Source organism: Paroedura picta, chromosome 11 (genome assembly GCF_049243985.1).
Source record: "Paroedura picta isolate Pp20150507F chromosome 11, Ppicta_v3.0, whole genome shotgun sequence".
Lineage (NCBI taxonomy): Eukaryota > Metazoa > Chordata > Lepidosauria > Squamata > Gekkonidae > Paroedura > Paroedura picta.
The window spans coordinates 4,535,039-4,555,240 of NC_135379.1; the positions used below are offsets into that span (position 1 = coordinate 4,535,039).

Sequence of the window (20,202 nt, forward strand, 5' to 3'; positions counted from 1 at the left end):
CGGCGGATTTGGACGCAGGGTGTCGTCTGGGGAACCGCAAAGGTCGAGTTTTGCTTCGTCAGAACGGGCGCGGGGATCGCGGAAGGGCCAGGCGCGTCCCCTGGGAAACGAAGCCCCGGCACGGCCCTCCTGGGAGCCCCTAGAATTCAGGGGAGGGCGGGGGGGGGGGCTTTTGAGATGCCTCATCCGCTCGGATTAGAGCCCATTTCATAATCCTGATGTAACAGTGCCCCCCTCCCCGCCTTGCAGGCGCAGTTCCGGACTGTGCTCCTTGTTGGGAGGGGATGGGGGGAGCTGGAGAGGCCGGCACTGCCTGCGCGTTCGAGACCCCTGAGATGAGCCGAACCACAGCCTCCGACGGCGGGTGGGAAATCCGTCCGAGTGTCAACTTTGTCGTCCAAAGGGCTGAGGGCCAAGCCCCAAACGGGCCTTCTAGCCCTGCCCCGACAGCTCAGGGCTCGGCCCCAGGGTGCGGACGCAGGCGGCTTGAACATGGAAGCGCTCTCCCGGGGTCTCCGTCGAATGCCCCCTCCCCCTTGCCCGCAAATTTTTGAGCCATGCTGAAACCTGGAGGGGGGGGGGGTGAGGCGGGAAACACCCCATTTGGCCCGTGCGACCCTGGCCAGGACGCCTCCCGAAAGGCCGGCGGACACCCGGTGAAATAAACACGGCTTGCTCCAAATCCAAAGAGGATTTGTCGATCCTAAAAATAAACTGGGCTGGAAATGTCTCCTCGCGGCTCCCGGCCAGAGCCGGCCAGACCCCAGGAATGCCAGGCGGGCAGCAGGGGCTTTAAAAAGCACGGGCTCTGTCCATGGTGCTGAACCGGGAGCGGCGCCTCCCTCCCTCCCTGGACTCCGCGGGCTTCGCGCTTGGGGAGCCAGACTCGACTCTCCTTCCGCGGAGTGATCGTGGCGTGGAAAGGCTGGTGGGTTCCGGAGCAGGGAGCGTGTTTCTTTCCCGACACGTCGAGCAGATCTTCGGCTTGGGGCCTGGGAAACTGAGGCAGGCGTGGCGGCAGATGGAAGTGAGTTTGGGGGGCAGGGCAGGGAGTTGCTAGAAGGTCACTTTGGACCCGTCTTCTTCCAGGAGATCTGGAATGTCTGAATGCTTGCTGGGACCAGGGGGGGTCGTTAGCTTGGGGGGTGGGGAGGCCAGCCCGGAGGGTCGTCGAGTCCAGTCCGGAGTGGAGCCGTCGGAAAGGTGCTTTGGCTGGGCGGAGGAGAGAAGGGCGGACTTTTCGGGCCTACGGGTCGAGGAAGGGAAATGATGCACACCGAACCCCCCTCCCCCGTTTCTTTAGGCTACCGGCTCGCCTGCAAAAGCAGATTTTTTAATGCTGGCCTGTGGTCGGAGTCGCAGTATTTTTAGATTTACACATCAAAAGGTCTCAGCGTTAAGAGGTTGGGTTTACGTAATCCCTCTGCGCGGCTGCCCCAAAGTGGAGGCTAAGAATAATATTTACACTTAGGATGCTGGACGTGAGAGGAGGATAAGGGGGGGGGAGGAGCTTTTGCTCGCCTTCTGTCTTTAAAAATGGTCTGGATATTTAGGCAAGGATGAACAGAGTTTCTCGAAAGCATTTGGGGGTTGGGGAGGTCATCGGGGGAGCCAGATGGAGGAACCAGCAGTGTTGCTGACAGCTCTGGGCCCACAGCACTCCAAAAAAAAAAAAACCCAGTTCTGGCCCCAAACTCTGTCTGTTCTGCAACGTGCGTAAATTAAGCACACAGAACAAACTTTGCGTAACTTGGCTTTGGCTCACCGTGGAGAATGGCACATGGAATCACAGAGCTGGACCCCCTTCTCCAAGCCGGATCAGCCTCCAGCATCCATGAAATGGTCCACACTCCCTTGAGCATCCATGCTAAATCCCTGTCCAGTCCCTGCTTGTAGACTGCCAGTTTGTTGTTGGTCTCTTGGTCCTTCGCCAGGGTTTACGGACTGGGCTTTGTTGCTGCTGACTTCTGGTGCTCTCATTGGGTTTTAAGGCGAGAGACGTTCGGATTCTCCTCCAGCAGCCGGATATAAATCCCTTTAGTTGCAAACACCTGCGAAAGAAGAAAGAAGCAAGAGGGTTCTGGCTTCTTCCAGAGTTAACAACGTTTTATTCCAACATAAGATTTCCTGGATTAGCACCGACTTCTCTAGAAGGATCAGCTTCTGCCAGAACAAAATTATGTCAGTCTTAAAGGTACCCGAACAACAGACTAACTGCGTTATCACTCTGGAACTGCTGTGCAAGAAGCCGGGGCCTATGGGTTACACAGGGGTAGTCAAACTGCGGCCCTCCAGATGTCCGTGGACTACAATTCCCATGAGCCCCTGCCAGCAAATGCTGGCAGGGGCTCATGGGGATTGTAGTCCACGGACATCTGGAGGGCTGCAGTTTGACTACCCTTGATTAGAATCTGCAGGTTCTGAGCTCAGGTTTCCCCACTTCTCCAGTGTGTCCAGGGTCAGGAATAAGCTTACGACAGCACTGAAATTTCTCGAGGCCAGTGACCACGTTAACCGGTTTTTGTGCATGTGTGTGTGTGTCGATTTGACCTCAAGGTCCCTTTGACCAGGATCTGCTTCCTCCTTTAGAAGCAGAGAGGCCTCTGTCTGGACAGCTCTAACAAGCAAGCCAAGCTGTACAATGCATTATCTCTGATGTGCAGATGTGGCCTTGTGGCTTTCTGCACCAAGTCCAACAAAAGAAATAGGGGGGGGGATGGTGCTTCTAGGGAAAGCATCTTTAATATATGTGAAACCTGTATATATACACCGTATGTATTGCTTTCAACAAAGGGCCATGGGAAATCAGCCTAAGACCATGGTGTCACCAAATTGTTTGGTCTCCTATTACACCCCTCCCCCCAATAGCCTCTGGGCCCAGCGCTTTGCTACCTCTCCGTGCTGAGTCAGCGAAGTCCTTGCTAGTGGCAGGGAGTTCCTTTGTTCCATTAGCTCCACTAGCCTTGCAGCTGGGAACAGCTCCAGGGACTGAGTGGCGGGTTCACAGGCTTGCAGGTTCACGCTGCTCTCCCTGACCTTGCTGGCTGCACGGCTGGTTGCGCCATGAATCGCCCCAAAGAGCTGCCCTGGAAGCAGGCATGGCTGTGCCCGTGAGCAGAATCTTTCCAGACCTTGAGCCCTTGGGAACACTCATGCAAAGAGTGCAAAACGGAGTTGCTCCGTTTTAACGCAAGCCAGCCTGGTGTCATGGTTCAGAGCAACAGACTCTCACCTGGAGCATCAGGTTTGACGCCCCACGCCCTCCTCCCCATGCAGCCAGCTGGGTGACCTTGAGATAGTCCTCGTTCCCTTAGAGCTGTTCTCACAAAGCAGTTCTGTCAGAGCTCTCTCAGCCCCACCTCCTTCACAGGGTGTCTGTTGCGGGGGGGGGGGGGAAAGAGAAAGGTGTTTGTAAGCTGCTTTGGGGCTCTTTTGGAGAGTGAGAAGCCGAGAATATAAAACCCTGCTCTTTTTGGTTTTCAACTGATCTGTATGGGGGGGGGCGGTTGGGGGACTTTGGAGGGAAACCTGGAAGAAATCTCCAGGTTCCACTACTCTGACAGAGAGCTCTTGAGGATCTGTAGAACGTTTGGAGCACTGGTTCTGTTTTGGCTCTTTGAGCTCTCAGGGGCAGTGGCTCTCCAGGGGTTCAAGCGGAGAAGAGACTAGTCCCTGAGAGCTGTTAATGGGGGGGGGGTTTGACCTTGAGGCCCTCCTTGGGCGAGCTGAGGCATGAGAAGAAGGCATCCCCCAGTGGCTGCAATCCAGTTGTCTGGCTGGGGACGTGGAGCTGGGATTTCCCCCCTCCCCCCAAGCAATATTCCGCAGCGGTTTGCAGGCAGAGGGGGGCGCGGCATGATGCAGGCATAAGTTGGTCATTACGTGAACAAGCCTCCCACCCACCCCCCTCCCTCCCCGTGCACGCCTCAGCTGTTCAGCCGTTTCTGCTTCCCTGGCAAGCTTTGCTTCATCATGACGGTTTCAGCTGGGAGTGTTGATCCTGGCCGCCTTCCTGGCCTCAAACTTTTCATCAGTCCTTGTTTGGTGGGGAAGAAGGCAAGCCAGGCTGGGGGCAGAAGGGGGGGAGCCTTTGACAATTGAGGCCAGGCAAAGGCATGAATGAGGAGGCATGCCCAGGGGTCCCTCCCCGGTGAGCTCACGTTACGGCAACCCCTGGTTTGTCCTTGCTTTTGTTGTCCAGTGAGATGCTGCAATGGACATACCCTGCCTGGCCTTCTGCCCCCACTAAGCCTCCAAGGAGAACAGCAGAGAGCTGGCATGTGTTCTGGACTAGGAACTGGGAGATGGAGGCTCAAGGAGTTAATGGACTCTGGCTCTTCTATTTAGGGCTGCCAGGCTTGGGGCTGTGTGTGCTGGGGATCCCCCAGAATTACAACTCATCTCTGAGTGACAGAGATCAGTTCCCCTGGATAAAAGGGCTGCTTCGGAGGGAGGGAGGACATTACACTTATGGTTGCCAATTTACAGGCTGGAGAGCTGCTATTACAGCTGTTCTCCAGGTGGTAGGGTCTTCCCCCCCCCGGGGAAAATGGCTGCTTGGGAGGGAGGACTCTGTGGCATTAAACGACAGTTGCCAACCTACAGGAAATCCCCTGGAATTCCAGCTCATCTCCCATCTGCAGAGATCAGTTCCCCTGGAGAAACCGGATGCATCCAGGGTGGGGTCTGTGGGAATGTACCCCACTGGGGTCCGCAGGCCGAAACCTCCGGGAGTTTCCCACCTGGGCGTGGCAGGGCGACTCCCCGGGGCGCCCCTCTCGCTGCCGGCAGCGCCGTCCGCCTCCGCCTCCCTTCCTGCTCTCAGCCCAAGGAGACTCCAAGGGCAAAGGGACCTGCGCTCCTCGGGGGTCTTCCTTGTCGCGCTCTGCAAGAGGAGGAGCCCGCCCAGGACCCAGCGGCCCTGTCCCGCCCGGGCTTACTCGCGAGTAAGCCTCCCCGCTTCCCCCCAGCCCGCCCGCCGCGTCCCTTTTGTTCCTGCCGGGAGAGACTCCCGTTTCTCATGCAAATGAGCCCGCCTTGATTCGCGGGTAAAAAGCTCCTGGCCGCTAATCCCCGATCCGGGCGGCCACAAGGAGTTTGCTCAACTTGAGCGCTTTAGGCCGGCTTAAGCCCAGCGGCGGCCGGAGGAGCCCGGAGGGAATCCGGCCTGAAATCTCGCAGCAGGCTGTTGGCTGCAGGGTCTCCCCCCGCCCCCCGGGGGTGGGGACTTGCTTTGCAATCACCTTTTGTCTTGTATCACCCCCCCACCCCCATGAAATTAATATTCATCCTTTTTATTATTATTATTATTAGATTTATATTATTTATATTATTGTTATTAGATTTTAGGACGCCCTTGAATAGTACACGCCCCTGTGGAAGTTCGAGAAGGTAATAACAAACAACACCCCCCCCTCCATTTTCCCGGACATTATTATTACTAGTATTATTAGTATTAGTTGTTGTATTTGTTATCTGCCCTTTCTCTTTGGGCGCAGGGACAGCATATTAAAAATGCGCCCCGTAATAAACTACATAAATGCAGGCCTACGGTAAGGAGGGTAAATGCATACAATAAATAATTAAGAGCCTAAAAACCAGTCCCCTCCATAATGGCCTATTCTGGATTCCAGCGGGAGGGAAGGAGAGAGGGGGCAGAGGAGGTTTATGGGCCCCACATGATTTGCGGTTGGGGCTTCCGTAGGGAGGCCGGCTCAGCTCCTTGGCCGTAGGCCTGTTGGAAGAGATCTGTTTCGCAAGCCCTGCAGATCCGTTCGAGGCCCCGCAGGGCTCTGTTCTCTTTTGGGAGAGCCTCCCGCCAGGCCGGGGCTCTGGTAGAAGCCAGCCTGATCTACTTTATGCCACAGAGTCGACCCTCTGAAGCCTCCATTTCTTCCGGGGCAAATGATCTCTGTAATTCCAGGGGATCCACCCCCTCCCGCGCCCCCAGAGGATTCTTACAATTCCTAAGTTGAAGAACAAGGGTCCAGGAGCACCTTGAAGTCCAAAGAGATCTTCAGTTCCCCTGGATAAAAGGGCTGCTTCGGAGGGCCTCAAAGTTTTGCTCCATGAGCCCCTGCCAGCGAATGCTGGCAGGGGCTCATGGGGACTGTAGTCCATGGACATCTGGAGGGCCGCAGTTTGACTACCCCTGGTATAAACTTTAGAGAGCAAAACTTTGAGGGCCATAGCTTCTGCCCTGGAAGTCTTATTGGTTTCTGAGCGGCTACTGGACTTGATTCCATCTCTTCTTCTGCAAGTTGACCTGCCTGCCGGCCGGCCTGAATCTGTAAGCCAGGAGAGTGTGGTGTCTTCGTGGTTAAGAGTGGCAGCTTCTAATTTGGGGAACCAGGTTTTGATTCCCCGCTCCTCTTCCACATGCAGCCAGCTGCGTGACCTTGGGCTAGTCACAGTTCTGGTCCCTAGAACTGAGAGAGGCTTCTGTAGTAGTCCTGGTGGGTTCCTCACCTTCGAATGAGGTGGCCGGAATGAGGTTTGGCCACTTTTGTGCAGAGCCCTCTGACAGCTCCCCACCCCCCAACACCCAGGGCCAATCTGCCGCCTGCGCACCTAGGATGTTCTCGGAAATCTCTTTCTGGCTCTGCGTTCAAAGTCCTGCTGGGTTTTGCTGGCTTGGGACATCCCAGGTGATTTGGGGGCGGAGCCTGTGGAAGGAAGAATTGGGGCAGGGAGCCCTGGAGAGCGTGTGGAACGCCCACGAGCCTTGAGAACCTGTTTCTGGAGCTGTTCTTTTCAGTTGTTTGCTTGGCTGCTGAAATATTCCAAGTTTGTTTAGCGCCACACGTTGGGGAATTGTGAAAGAGATGTTGTGCTGAAGATCGAACACTCCTTGGGTGTTGACTTATTATGCTGGATTCAGCTGTTTTGTGTTCCCATCCAGGCATCCCAATGGCAGGGGTGGCCAAAGGATGGCTCTCCGGGTGTCCACGGACTACAATACCCATGAGCCCCTGCCTCCCGGCAGGGGCTCATGGGTATTGTAGTCCATGGACACCCGGAGAGCCACCCTTTTGCCACCCCTGTCATAGAGAGTCTACCTTCCAAAGCTGCCTCTTTTTGTTGTATTTCAGTGGAATCAGTCTCTAAATAGGGTTGGGGGGTTTGGGGAGGGGAGAGCCGTTTCAATGCCATCCGTAGAGAGTCCACCCAAAGCAGACTCTTGGTTCCTCCAGGGGAACTGACCTGTGTAGTCTGGAGATGAGCTGTACTTTTGAGCAAACTTCAGGCCCAGCTGGAGATCAGCCCCCCACCCCCCAATTTCTGTGTCTTTTAGCAATCAGTTCCTTCCGTCCTTGATTTCTACCCAGCCACTCCCGGATGGGCTCATGGCGGCCTACGACAGAGCTAAAACACACAACGCGTTAACCTCATTTTGGTTTTAGAATCTAAAAATTTAAATTTAACCTTGAGAATCCCCTCCAGCACATACTGCATTCAAAATGTTCATGGCATAAGTATTTCATGAACTCCTCCTTTTCTGGGTTTCTTTTCTTTTCTTTTTTGGATTCTACTGACTGGATTTCTGGCAGGCGAAAGACATCTCAGAAGCAGCCTTTGCCAAACGGCCAATTGTTGCCCAAGACTCTTCCCCGAATGACGGATTATTTAATTTTAAAGTTTTGGGATCATTCCACTGAAAAGGTCTTCTGGATCAGGCACACCGTTGGTGGCGCAGCTTCCTGCTGAGCCTGGAGATTGCCCTGCCAAGCTCAATACTGTCTCTTCTGACTGGTAGTGCCTCTTCAGCTTCCCAGGCCAAGGTCTACCACATCTGGTTTTCGTGGCTTTTCTAGGCTGTGTGGCCGTGGTTTAGTTGTTTATCCCCTGACCGTGGCTGGCCCCTTCAGAGGTAGGACACAGCAAGATGGGAATCTCTCCGTGCCAGAATGCGGAGTGTGTGAATAGTTGGGTGGACACTTTATTTACTTCTCAGGTGTCTGTATGTGTATGTGTGTGTTTGTGGGGGGGTTGTTGTAACATCCCATTCCTGTCTTATCTGGGATCCTCCCAGGGTATGGACTGGAACTAGGACATACTTTTCATGAGCAAGTCCACTAGGAAGTGTTTCTAAAACTCAGAAACCTACAAGAGTTTCAAAGCCGTCCTCCTCAAATCAAGGTATCTCCATGGTATCCCCCATGGGGATTGACTGCCCAGTCTCTGAGAACTCCTGTTTGAATGTTCACAGGTGGTAGAGCACGTATAATATTCTTGCAAGCTATGTGAGCATCTGTAGGCTATTCCCCCCACTCGACAACAATCCTGGTGCTTAAGTGTGTTGGGAGAGCAGCCAGAAATGCACGTTGGGGTCCAGGAGCCAGGGATCAAACTCATTTGGGTCTGGCGTCTGACCTTGTTCCAAAAGAGAAGTGACCTTGGCCACCCTGGGAGGGTGACCTTGGCCCAAGGATAGACTGGAGTGCCGAATCTTTAATACTTCCTCTCTCTAATAGCCTTGGAAGGTGTCACAAACTCTCCACCTTGCCTACCTCATAGGGTTGGTGTGAGGGATACATGGAAGAGGGGAGAAGGAGTTGCAGAGGGTTTGATCTCCCCAATGGAGAGAAAAGCAGAAAAGAATAGGGCTGCCAGTCCTTCGAGGCGACTGGTGGGGGATGGGGGGAGCTTCCTGGAAGCACTGCAACATGTCGGAGATGTCGGTGGGGCAGTGCTTTATCTTTTGGGCAAAACTCTATGGTAAAATTAACTTCAAACCATAGAGTTTTGCCCAAAAAACAGAGTGTCGCCCCTGCCTCCCTGATCCCCTCAACTCCTGAGTAACAGCAGCATGTTGCACTAAAATTTGGCATTCTTCCCATTACAGGTAAGCATGGGGGGAATTGGAGGGGGGGCAAGTGAATCCAGAAAGTGGGGAACCCCTGCCTGGACTGGTAGACCTGGGGACCCTAGAACAGACACACGCATGGATGTAAACATATTCCGTTCCATCTAGAAGGGCCGACACAGGAGCCTCTTGCTCGAAGCAGCCCAACTGGGGGAACATTCTGGCTTTCTGCGTCTCTCTCCTCCCTCTGCGGTTCTCTCCTCAGATCAGCGCACCTGGCTGGTTTTGTAGATCAAGGAATGGCTTCCTTTTTAGGAAGCGGTCTGGTTGCAGGATTATTTTTGGGTTTTCTGCCGGCTTGCTATATATTTTGTACATTTAACCATTGAATTGTTGTGTGCCGCTCGAATCCTGTGAACGATTGCAAAAACCCAGGCGTGGGGGTGGCCAAACTGTGGGCTCTCCAGATGTCCATGGACTACAATGACCATGAGCCCCTGCCAGGGTGGCAGGGGCTCATGGTCATTGTAGTCCACGGACATCTGGAGAGCCCACAGTTTGGCCACCCCTGTCCCAGGGTGTAAGCAGGTATAAAATTTTTTTCCCCCTGTGCTCTTGGAATGGCACCCATTTCTGCCAGTGGGACTTTAGCAAGCGTGCCAACCGACCCCTTTCCTGGTGCTTTTAGAACGTGGCCAGGGCCAGGTGGCGTTTTTGCCCAGCAAGACTTCTGATTGGCTATTGGAGAGGCGATTGGCTGTGGCGATTCTTGAAAATGTTGCTTTAGTGGTAGCTGCCACCTCAGCACAAGGCTCTTCTCTGTGAGACTGAGGGTAAACGATGGCAGCCATTTTGTGGCTGGCCCCACCCCCTGCGGCTGCCATTTTAAATATTCTTGATTCATCAGTATTTTTAGTGTAAGTATCCATAATTTTGAGACTCCTTTTTCTTTAAAAGGAAAACAAGAAAGCCCAAGTTCTTCATGATTCCTTTTATTATTATTTTTTACTAGTGAGGTACTATGTGTGGGAAATTACCCCTGATTTCTCCCAAGGGCTAGTCTGTATTGTGGTGGGCTTATTCCATCTTGCAGGTGTTGCTGACTGAACCTCTCTGCCCACTTGGCCATTGTTATCTTCAAAGCCAGATTTAGGAATGCAGTAATTGTCGCCTCATGAGAACCAGCCACCCACAGGATTGGAGGGGAGAATCCAGAGTGTTGAGGTCATTTTCTAGAAGGTTCCATCAAGAACTCCTGATTGGACTGTCACCATCACCTGACGCCAGTTGGCAAAAAACTCCCTATAATTAGGCTTGCGTGGTGTAGTAGTTAACAGTGGCAGACTCTAATCTGGAGAGCCGGGTTCGATTCCCTGCTCCTCCACATGCAGTCAGCTAGGTGATCTTGGGCTGATCACAGTTCTCTTAGGGCTGTTCTGATAGAGCAGTTCTCTTAGAGCTCTCTCAGTCCCACTTAACTTTACAGGATGTCTGATGTGGGAAGAGGAAGGGAAAGGTGTTTGTAAGCCATTTTTGGTTGCTTTGGGTAGTGAAAAGCAGCGTATACAAACCCTAGATGTTCTTCATTTAAGAGCTGGGAGAGGAAAAAAAATTGGATTCTGATGGACTAAAGGTATGAATTTTTATATACTTCTATTGCAATGAGCAGCAACATAGAGAACGCTTAAGCTACAGCTTTTGGGGCTATAAGATTGTGCCATCTAATGCAGGTTTGAAATGTGTTAGATAGTTAAGCTAGATTTTCTTGTTTTCTTTGTTGTCTGTTTTAAGAGTGGTGTGTTGCCTGGAGATAAAGGTATTACTGAATATTATTGAAATCAACTCTCTATATTTTCACAAGGATTCTTTTCTTTGCCCACTAACTCTGAGATTCAGGCAAGGAATCCTTGAGACACACAGAAATGAAAGTCAATCAAAATCAATTTAAAATCGTTTGGATCACTGGTTTAAATTGCGGCAGCTTGGCATGAACAGAGTTTTTTTTTTACTAACTTTCTTTCTCTTGACACATGAAGTTAAATATTGGAGGAAAAGCTTTGTGGAATCCCTGTTTTCATTTTTTTTTTTAAAGTAGACAGCTGACTCAGACATTTCAGAGTTCTAGCTTACCAGTTAGAAAAAAACCTGAATTAGTATTCAAAAGTATTTCAGTGCAATAATGATTAGAGTGCTGAAGAACCAGGTTTGAAGCCTCACTTAGGTTATGGAGCTCACTAGAAAACTTTGGCCTAGTTTACATGAAACTTCCTTCTACCGATTCAGGCCAAAATTGCATCAAAATCACAAGCTGTCATAGTCCTGCTGCTTACTGCATTAGCCAGACCGCACCTGGAGTCCTGTGTACAGTTCTGGAGGCCTCGTTTCAGAAAGGACGTGGACAAAATGGAGACCAAAGACTGTTTCATTTTAATGTACCTGTTTAAAAGCAAGCTATCCCATTTGCATCGGTGGTTCTATGTTACTCTGTCCGGAGGAATAGAAATGGGCCGGACGCCAAGAGCACCTTCAAGATGAACGAAATTGGTGGGAGGGGAGGAGCTTGCATGAGTCACTGCTCACTTCGGATACCTGAAGACGTGCACGGTGATTCCCAAAAGCTTTATACCTTTACGTTTTATAGGTGTCTGTCTGAAAACTTGGACTGAATGTGGCAGGTGTTAGGCAATACCTGGGCCCTACACCGGTGGCTAGGATTGTGCACGGCTCTCTGCTGAACATATGCTCAGGAGCTAGTCGGGGTTTGATTTCACGTAAGGTGAGAAATTAGCCGTGGAGCCAGGATTATGTCAGCAACTTGGGGTTGAGTCAGCAGGGCTGGTCTTATTCCTGTGGGAGATCTGTGGATTCCAAATTTGGACATTGCTTTCAGAGCCAGCATGGTTCTGGAGAACCTGGTTGGCTTCCTCACTCCTCCTCCACATGAAGGCTGCCTTGGGCCAGTCCCAGTTCTCTTGGAACTCTCTCAGCTCCACCTACCATACAAAGTGGCTGTTGTGGGGCAAGAAAGGGAAGGTGATTGTAATCTGCTATGATATACATGAGACCTGTGGGGTGACCTTGGGCTAGTTTCAGTTCTTTCAGAGCTCTCTCAGCCTTACCTCCCTCCCTCCTCCTCCACATGAAGCCTGCCAGGTGACCTTGGGCCAGTCCCAGTTCTCTTGGAAGTCTCTCAGCCCCACCTTCCTCACAGGGTGCCTGCTGTGGGGAGAGAAAGGGAAGGCGATTGTTAGTCGCTTTGAGACTCCTTTAGGTAGAGAAAAGCGGAGTATCAAAACCAGCTCTTCTTCTTCTTCTTCTTCAGATTTGTTTTCAATGTCATTCTTGGTAGAGAAGCCGGAAGGAAGACCAGCTGGTGTGACATTCACGTCTGAGGCCATTTCATTTTTTGAGTTGAGTCTTTCTGTGTCTAGGGCACAGGGAGTACAGAGAAGCAATTTCTTGAACCAAAAATTAAGCATGCTTCCGTGGGAATGTGACTCCAAGCAACCGGGACTGTTTTCTGTTGATCTCGCTGCTTTCTCTCTCCCTGCCCCGGACCTGTTTGTAGCCGAGAGTCTCTCTCTCGTCTTCCTTTGCCAAATGATGATTCCTAAATCAAGCATGAAATCGGGTCACATTTCTTGCTCTTATAGGGATTTGTCTCATTGCTGTGCCTTCCAAGTAATTAGAGTGACTAATAACGGAGAAGACTTGTTTGGGCAGGAAACGTACGTCGCTCTCCTTGGAGGGTCTAGATCAGGGGTAGTCAAACTGCGGCCCTCCAGATGTCCATGGACTACAATTCCCAGGAGCCCCTGCCAGCGAACGCTGGCAGGGGCTCCTGGGAATTGTAGTCCATGGACATCTGGAGGGCCGCAGTTTGACTACTCCTGGTCTAGATTTTGGGTGGGTGTCAAGAAGAGCCAGGCAGAGGGGTTAGAGATGACTCCGCCATCTTCCGGTGCAGGTGTGCGCAGATTTTATACATTTCTGACCAGGATTCAACAGACCCCAGCAATTCTTTACTCCTGCATGTGCAGTTACGTTGCAAAGACTTCTGCCCTGCTTTTGAGCCTTCTGATTGCCAAAGGGAGCCAGCACGGCGACGCTGTGGGGCAAGCCGAAATGGTTTACTCTCATCTTCCTCTTGCATCATGGGTCTCAAGGGTCTTCCTCAAGGGTCTCCCATCCAAGTTCTAACCAGGGCTGACTCTACTTAGCTTCCAAAATCTGACAAGCCACTCTGGCCAGGGCATTTGTGTTTGAATTGTATTATGCTTGAAGATTTATAGTCCTCTTTGGAGCCTTGACATTTTAAAGGGCGTGAGCAGTTGGTTTCCGAGGGTAGCCGTGTTGGCCTGCGGTACAGGCAATGCCCGTTGCACCTTAAGAGACCAGCAGGATTTTCGGTTCCCTGGCTCCCTCGCAGCCCCGTGTTGCTGCATGCCCAGAAAGAGTCACTGCCTTGGGCTTTGTTCTCCAGGGAGAACTGCAGAACTCTTTCACGTCCAGGGCAAGCAGGAGCTGACACGGCCCTGCTTCCGATGCGTTCTGCTTGCGGTGACCTCTCAGATGCGGCCGGGATTCCCTCTGGAGGATTCCAGCTGTGCATCAGATTTAGGAAGCTGAGCAAGCAAATCATGCACGCCCGGAGCTGCCTCGGCCAGATTATCGGTCTGCCAGTCAAGGTCATTGTTGTCAATTGTTTCAAAGAGGGTGCAAAGGAAGGAATCTGCTTGGGGGACTCTTGTGGCAATGCTTTGTGCCTGTGGGCTAGATACCCACAAACCTTCCACAGCTGAAAACAGATGTGCAGCAGGTGCTCCTGTTCCCACACCGAGGCTCGCTTCAGGATCAGAATCACATGGAGCTGGATGAGACCACCAAGGGCCATTCAGTCCAGCCCCCCGCCTTCTCTGGGACTTAAAAATCACAAAAAAAACCCAGCTCTTCTTCTCTTCTTCCTTATCAGGTCAAGGCTTTTAATAAAGGGGAGATTTCTGGTTGAGTCCCACTCACAGTTAGGGTTGCCAACTCCTGCTTGGGAAGTACCTGGAGACTGGGGGAGCTGTGGAGGGAAGGCGCTGGGACCTCATTGGGGCACAAAACCATACAATCCACCCTCCACCGCAGCCATGGCTCTCTGTTGTTGGGAAATCAGTTGTAATGGGGGCAGATCATCAGTGCTGTGAGAGCTCTCTCAGCCCCACCTGTTTCCCAGAGTGCTCCTTGCAGGGAGAGGAAGGGAAGATGACTGTAAGCTGAGTCCAGACTCCTTCTCCTTCCCTCACACTATAGCTATAACAATAATCACGCAGAACAATGGCTTTTAGTCTTTAGCATATCTTCTGCTCCGCAGGTGTGCTTAAGTTGTTATCAGTCGCCTGATATGGCTCTAAACTAAAACGGGTCTAAGATGGCCTATCAGCATTTCTGAGAGGCAAAGGAGGACCTGTCAAGGGTGTGCAATAAGCAGGGACAAGGCCGAGATTATCAGAGCTGGCCTTAAGTCTGAGTCTCCCTGGAATTACCTTCATAGAGGGCTGTCCTTGGTAACTGGGGACTGTTGAAATGGATAGGGTTGCAGTTGTGGCTTTCACACTTTTGCTGCATAAATTGTCCTGCCTATCCCCACAATTCACGTCGCAAGTGACTCAGTCTCTCTAGAGAGAACAGCCCAGGAGCCATTTCTGAGATCCAGGCAGCATGCGGTTTGTGTCTCCCCCGCAATCGTAGGAACTGTTTTAAAAGCTGGTGTGGGTTGGTTGTCACCCATGAGTCAGAGAGTCTCTGGTTCGAATCTCCCTTCTGCTGTGAAATCCCTAGGCCTGGATTGAGACCAGGTGCTGTCCCTCCGCTTTCTGCTCAGTATGGGGAATGACCATACTGACCTGCTTGGCAGGATTGTTGTCGGGATGATTGACTCAGTGTAGGTGAACAGGGCAGTCAACACCACCTTGGCAAATGGTAGATTTTTCAGGTGATACCTGGAGAAAAACAGAGTTTAGGGACAATGCGATGTCACTTCTGGGTGACGCTCTAGGCTGCCTCCCTTCGTCTCTGTGTTCTTTAGCATTGATAGTAGGGGAAATTCCTAGACAGTTGCTGTGTTCAGGGCATTTTCCCCCCTTCTCAGTTCCTTTGTTGGAGTTGAAGACGGGCAGTTCCCTTCCCAGGTGGGTAAGTGGGAAGCGTATATGTGAAATGGTTTCTAATCTGACAAGATGGGTTTGATTCTCTGTTCTTCCACATGCAGCCAACTGGGTGACCTTGGGCTAGTCCGAGTCCTGATAGTCCTGTTCTCACAGAGCAGTCCTGCCAGAGCTTTCTCAGCCTCCCCTCCCTCACAGGGTGTCTGTTGTGGGGAGAGGAAGGGAAGGCCGCTTTGAGACTCCTTTGGGCAGTGAAAAGCAGGGTCTTAAAAACCAACTTTCTTCTTCTTCTGCATTTGAAAGTGATGTTAGTCAGGATGGAGCTTTGTAGAAAAACCCAAAGGCAGTTTCCGGAAGATTTGGGGGAACTGAATTGTCCTCAAGCCTATTTCCGAATTTTGGGGTTCTTTCTTTGTTTTGCAGGATCGCATCCCTGTTTTTTAAAATTCCGTCCCCTCAAAAACATGTATGGTGTGAAAATTCTACTCCAGCTTGATCTTGGATCAAGATCGCAGCCGTTCCAGCCGGAAACATGTTTTAAAACTGCCAGCACAATGGCGGGAGCTGCCGCGCACCGGATCTGACAACTTTGTTCCTAATGCATCCCTTGGATATTGGGAGGGTTATCGTATTAGGGAGCTATATTTGGGAATAGCTCGCGACGTGCCGCTCGCTTCGCTGTTAACCCACCTATGAGCGGCTTAGAACTCTCCCAGCGCCTGTAAAACAAACGCCTGCGTTTTGCATTTTGACGGGTTCTGGCAGATCTCAGACTTCCCTCGGAGAAAGCGAGCAAACCTCATTGACTCAGCCGAGTTATAGTAACAGTTAATAAAGGGCATTAAGAAGGATCAGATCGGGGGCTTGGCTGGCAGGATTTGTCATGGGGGGTGGGGGTGGGGGCGGGGAAATCCTGCACAGCCAGTCGACTGGCACTATCGGGAATTAGGGACCGGAGCGCCGACATTTCCAAAGCTGTTATGTAATGTAGGCAGCCCTGCGAAAGCCACCTTTGCAAAAGCTCCCGCCCCACCATTAAAAACATGGCCAGCCCATCCTCATTTTCTATGCCATAACATGGTGGGTATGCGTTCCAGCCAGATGCAGAGGTTAAGAAAGGCTTCTAATCTGGAGAGCCGGGTTTCACTCTCCACTACTCCACGAGCAGCCAGCTGGGTGACCTTGGGCTAGTCGCAGTCCTGTTGGAGCTATTCTCACAGGGCAGTTCTCTTAGAGCTCTCTCAGCCCCACCTACCCGAGGGGAGAGGAAGGGAAGGCGATTGTGAGCCGCTTTCCAAAAGGCAATGCAGCTTCTGTAGATAACAAAGACTTAAATATCAGAAGGAATTTATAAGAAGGATGGTTCTCCTGTGAGTCTTCTAGGGAGATGTTCTCCAGTGTCACGGTCTCGAGGGGGGGGGGTTTGGCTTCTTGGCAAGGTTTTTAGAACAACATTCTCTGGGCAGATTCAAGATTAAATGGCACGCCCCCCTCCTCCAACCATTGTAAATCAAGCTTGGAATCACCATTCACTTGTGAACTCTCTCTCTCTCTCTCTCTGTCTCTCTCTCTCACACACACACACACAGCTGTCGGAGATGGAATCAAACTTTCCGCCCGTGAAGGTCAGAATTGCCTGCTCAGGCTGGCTGCATCTCTCCAGTTTCTCAGGGCAGAGGCCTTTCCCATCAGCTGCCTCCTGGCGCTTTTAACTGGAGATGCCAGGGATCGAACCTGGGACTTTCCTAACAGGGAGGGTGTCTTAGGTGGACATATTGGTGGCATTGATTTGGGAGTTTTCCTTTTTCCAGGAATGGCACAGGATTTGTATCCTTTTGCCTGCACTAACTATTCTGTGGGTCTGTTTAATGGCAGGTAACAAAATCTGGAGAGCCAGGCTTGGTTTGGGGAGCCGTCTTAACAGCCTGTTTGCTTGTTTATCAAGTGATCTGGGTTAGGGTTCCCAGCACTGCCTTGGCAGTCTCTGAGGAGGGCCGAGTTTGCAAGAATGCGATGTCACTTCCAGGTGACACTCTAGGATTTCCCTCCCTACAATCTCTATAGTGAAGTCATTAGAGATGTGTGGAAATTCCTAGATCATCACTATAGAAGTCATTTTCCAGTCCGCATTTTTAAGTATTTGAATGGTTGCCGTTTAGAGGAGGGCAGGGAACTGTTCCTGTTGGCAGCTGAGGGCAGAAAGATACCTATTGGTCATTAGGATTTTAAAAATAGAATAGTTCAGTGGTGAAATCAACTGCCTAAAAAGGTGGTGAGCTCATCCTCACTGGCAGTCTTCGAGCAGTGGTTGGATGAACATTTGTCAGGGATTCTCTAGGCTGTATTGACCAGGGGGGTGGACTAGATGGCCTCTTTGGCACCTTTCTGTGATTCTATTAAATACACTAGGGTTACCTTTCCCTTCCTCTCTCCACAACACATACCCTGTGAGGTAGGTGGAGCTGAGAGAACTCTGACAGAACAGCTCTATCAGGACTGTGACTGGCCCGAGGTCACCCAGCTGGCTGTGTGCGGAAGAGCAGGGAATCAAACCCAGCTCTCCACATTACAGGCCACCAGCGTTAACCACGGGGATAAGCCAGAAGAAGCCCCTCCTGCTTATAACCTCATGGATAAACCAAGTGCCCGAGAGCTCAGAACGACCTGCCCACAGAAAGGAAGAGACGCTTATTGAATCTTTCCCAGAAAACCCAAAGTAGAACAGCCAGGCCACAAAGCTGGTGGTGCTGAGGCCAACTTTTGCTTTGGGCTTTTCGGAGGCCTCCTGGCAGCGTGGTTTGTTTGGGAGAGACTGATTCCTTGCTCCTCTACACAATCCCAATCAAAAGCTTGGCTCGAACCGCATCGCTTTGTACGGCTCCCCCGTAGCAGCACAGCCAACCCAAGGAACCTCTCGGACTCTTTGACGGCAGGGCCAAGAAATCACCATGCCCGCCGTCTCCTTCGCTGGCCCCGTTCCTGACGTCGGCGTTATTCAGCCGAGGTATTTCCCCGACAACTGGAACGCCCGTGCCTTTCGGAGGGGCCATCCATAATGCTGGAGCCTCTTTAATGCTCTTCAGGAGACATTCCTCATGTTCCCCTCCAGTAGCTGAGAATGTAATTAAATCAATCGCGGAAGGCAACTCCTCCGGTTAAATTTAAACCGTGCCTCGTCTGAAATTGCAAATTGCTGAGCGGAGAGAGAAAGACAAGCCGCTGGTCCCGCTGTTCTTTTCGAGCCGGTGTGGGGGGGGGGTCTCTGATCTGGAGCACCGGGTGGGATTCCCCACTCCTCCTCCTCTAAGTGCAGCCTGCTGGGTGACCCTGGGCCAGCCCCAGTTCTCTCAGAGCTCTTGCAGCCCCCCCCCTACCTCCCAGGGTGTCTGTTGTGGGGAGCGGGAGGGAAAGGTGTGTGCAGGCCACTTTGAGATCCTTTTGGGTCGTCAAAGTCTTTGGAGTGAATTTAAAATTTCCCCCGGGGGAGGTTCTTCAGCTTGCCTTGTAAAACTTATACTGAAAGTGCAGGGACGGGAACCCAGGTGCCCAGCGTCATTTCGGGTCCTGGCAAGCCCCCGTTCTGTACAAGCCTTCCAAGATGCACACCATGCAGGTGGAGGGAACGGCCCTTGAATTTTTGCTCCTCCTTGCATGTGCCGGAGCACCACTGCCCGCCGCCAGCTGTCTAGGCTGCCCTTTGCAAAGTGCATACTCCCTTTCTCCGAGAGGGTGGGGAGTGACGGTTTTAAAAAGGTTTCCATTGCCCTTTTGGGCCTCCGGCGGCATCTTAGTTTCCCATTCAGCCTGCCATGGCCTGCCCAAAAGGGCAATGGAAACCTTTTCACTGGAAATTCTTTAAAAGAGGGGTCAAAGGGATGCCAATCTCCCGGTGGGGCCTGGGGATCCCCCAGAATTACAGCTCGTCTCCAGGTGAGCAGTTCCCCTGGAGGAAACAAGGGCCTTGGATTGTGGAGCATTATACTCCACTGAGGTCCCTTCCCACCCCAGATCCTGCCCACTCCAAGCCTCTCCTCCAGGTATTTCCCAACCCAGAGCTGGACACCTTACTTCCCATCACCTTTTCCTTCCTCTCTCTACAACAGACCCCCTGTGAGGGAGGCGGGGCTGAGAGAGCTCTAAGAGAACTGCTCTGCCGGAAAAGCTCCCATCAGCACTCGAACAAGAACTGCTGCCTGGAAAAATCTGGCGGCTCCCGCAGGAGGCAAAAGGGCCCTTTGAGTGTATAGCAGGCGGCATCCAAATGCTTGCTGTTCTCTGCTCGTCCTTGAGGCACCCACAACTGCCTGTGCGTTTACCTCTGCCTGCCCACCCAATGCAGAATTTATGGCCTGCGTGGAGAGGAAGCAAACCGTCCTCCCAAGGGCAGCTGTGGGAATGCAGTTCAAGGCGAAACCTTCCACGAGGCGGGAGATGCATCCCCAGAAGGAGATTTCTCATTTGCGCCTGTGTGTTGGTGGAGTCAATTGCGTCCAGCCCAAACCAGAGCGATAGGCTAGTAAAATCTTGCCGTTTTTCCACGGCTGGCTCGAGTTTCGGCAGTGGTGTTAAAATACAGGCTCCCTCCTAATTATATCTCCTGGCTCGAAAGATTTGTACAAAATCCTCTTGTAAATATTGCTAAGAAGGAGTGCAAATATGAAAACGGAGATGTCGGACCGCTCCAATAAAAGTTTTATTCTGTTACCATTGCAAGGATTAGCCATATCAATAATTGCCAGCAGTGGCTGATGAGAAATACAATCATTAGAGGCTGCCCCAAGTTATGGTTCAGGGGAGTTTGCCCGCCCTGTCTCGACATGAGTCACCGTTCAGGTCTTGCGTACGGCGGGAGCGAGCCAGTCTTTTGCTTCTCTGCATCTGTTCTGATCGGCTCCTTCAGTCGCTGCTGTTGCAGAGAGGCGAGAGAATGGGCCACCCACACAAGGAGCCTTCCGGTTGTCTCTCTGCGTGAGATGACAGAGATCCGTTCCCCTTGAGGAGATGGCTGCTTTGAAGGATGGACCATGGAATTGTACCCCATAGAATCAAAGAATAATAGAGTTGGAAGGGACCTCCTGGGTCATCTAGTCCAACCCCCTGCTCTATGCTGGACACTCATAAACCTATCGCTCATCCACTGTCACCTGCCACCCTCTTGAACCTTCACTGAATCAGCCTCTGTCAGATGGCTAGCCAGCCTCTGCTTAAAAATGTCCAAAGATGGAGAACTCACCAACTCCTGAG

The 20,202-nt window shown here is 51.8% G+C and overlaps 1 protein-coding gene across 17 annotated transcripts in view; it reads left to right on the top strand.

The window, feature by feature from the left end:
- LOC143820810 (sodium channel protein type 5 subunit alpha-like) overlaps nt 1–20,202 on the top strand; it is a 245,193-nt gene that overhangs the window by 3,220 nt on the left and 221,771 nt on the right. Inside the window, exon 1 of one of the 17 annotated variants that reach the window (XM_077304076.1) lies at nt 944–1,027. The exons of 14 other annotated variants lie outside the window; for them this stretch is intronic. The gene's annotated coding sequence lies outside the window, so the exon portion shown is untranslated. Of the gene's footprint in view, nt 1–943; nt 1,028–4,925; nt 4,947–10,151; nt 10,440–20,202 lie in introns of those variants that run through there. 2 more of the 17 variants (XM_077304077.1, XM_077304073.1) reach the window with 2 other exon arrangements.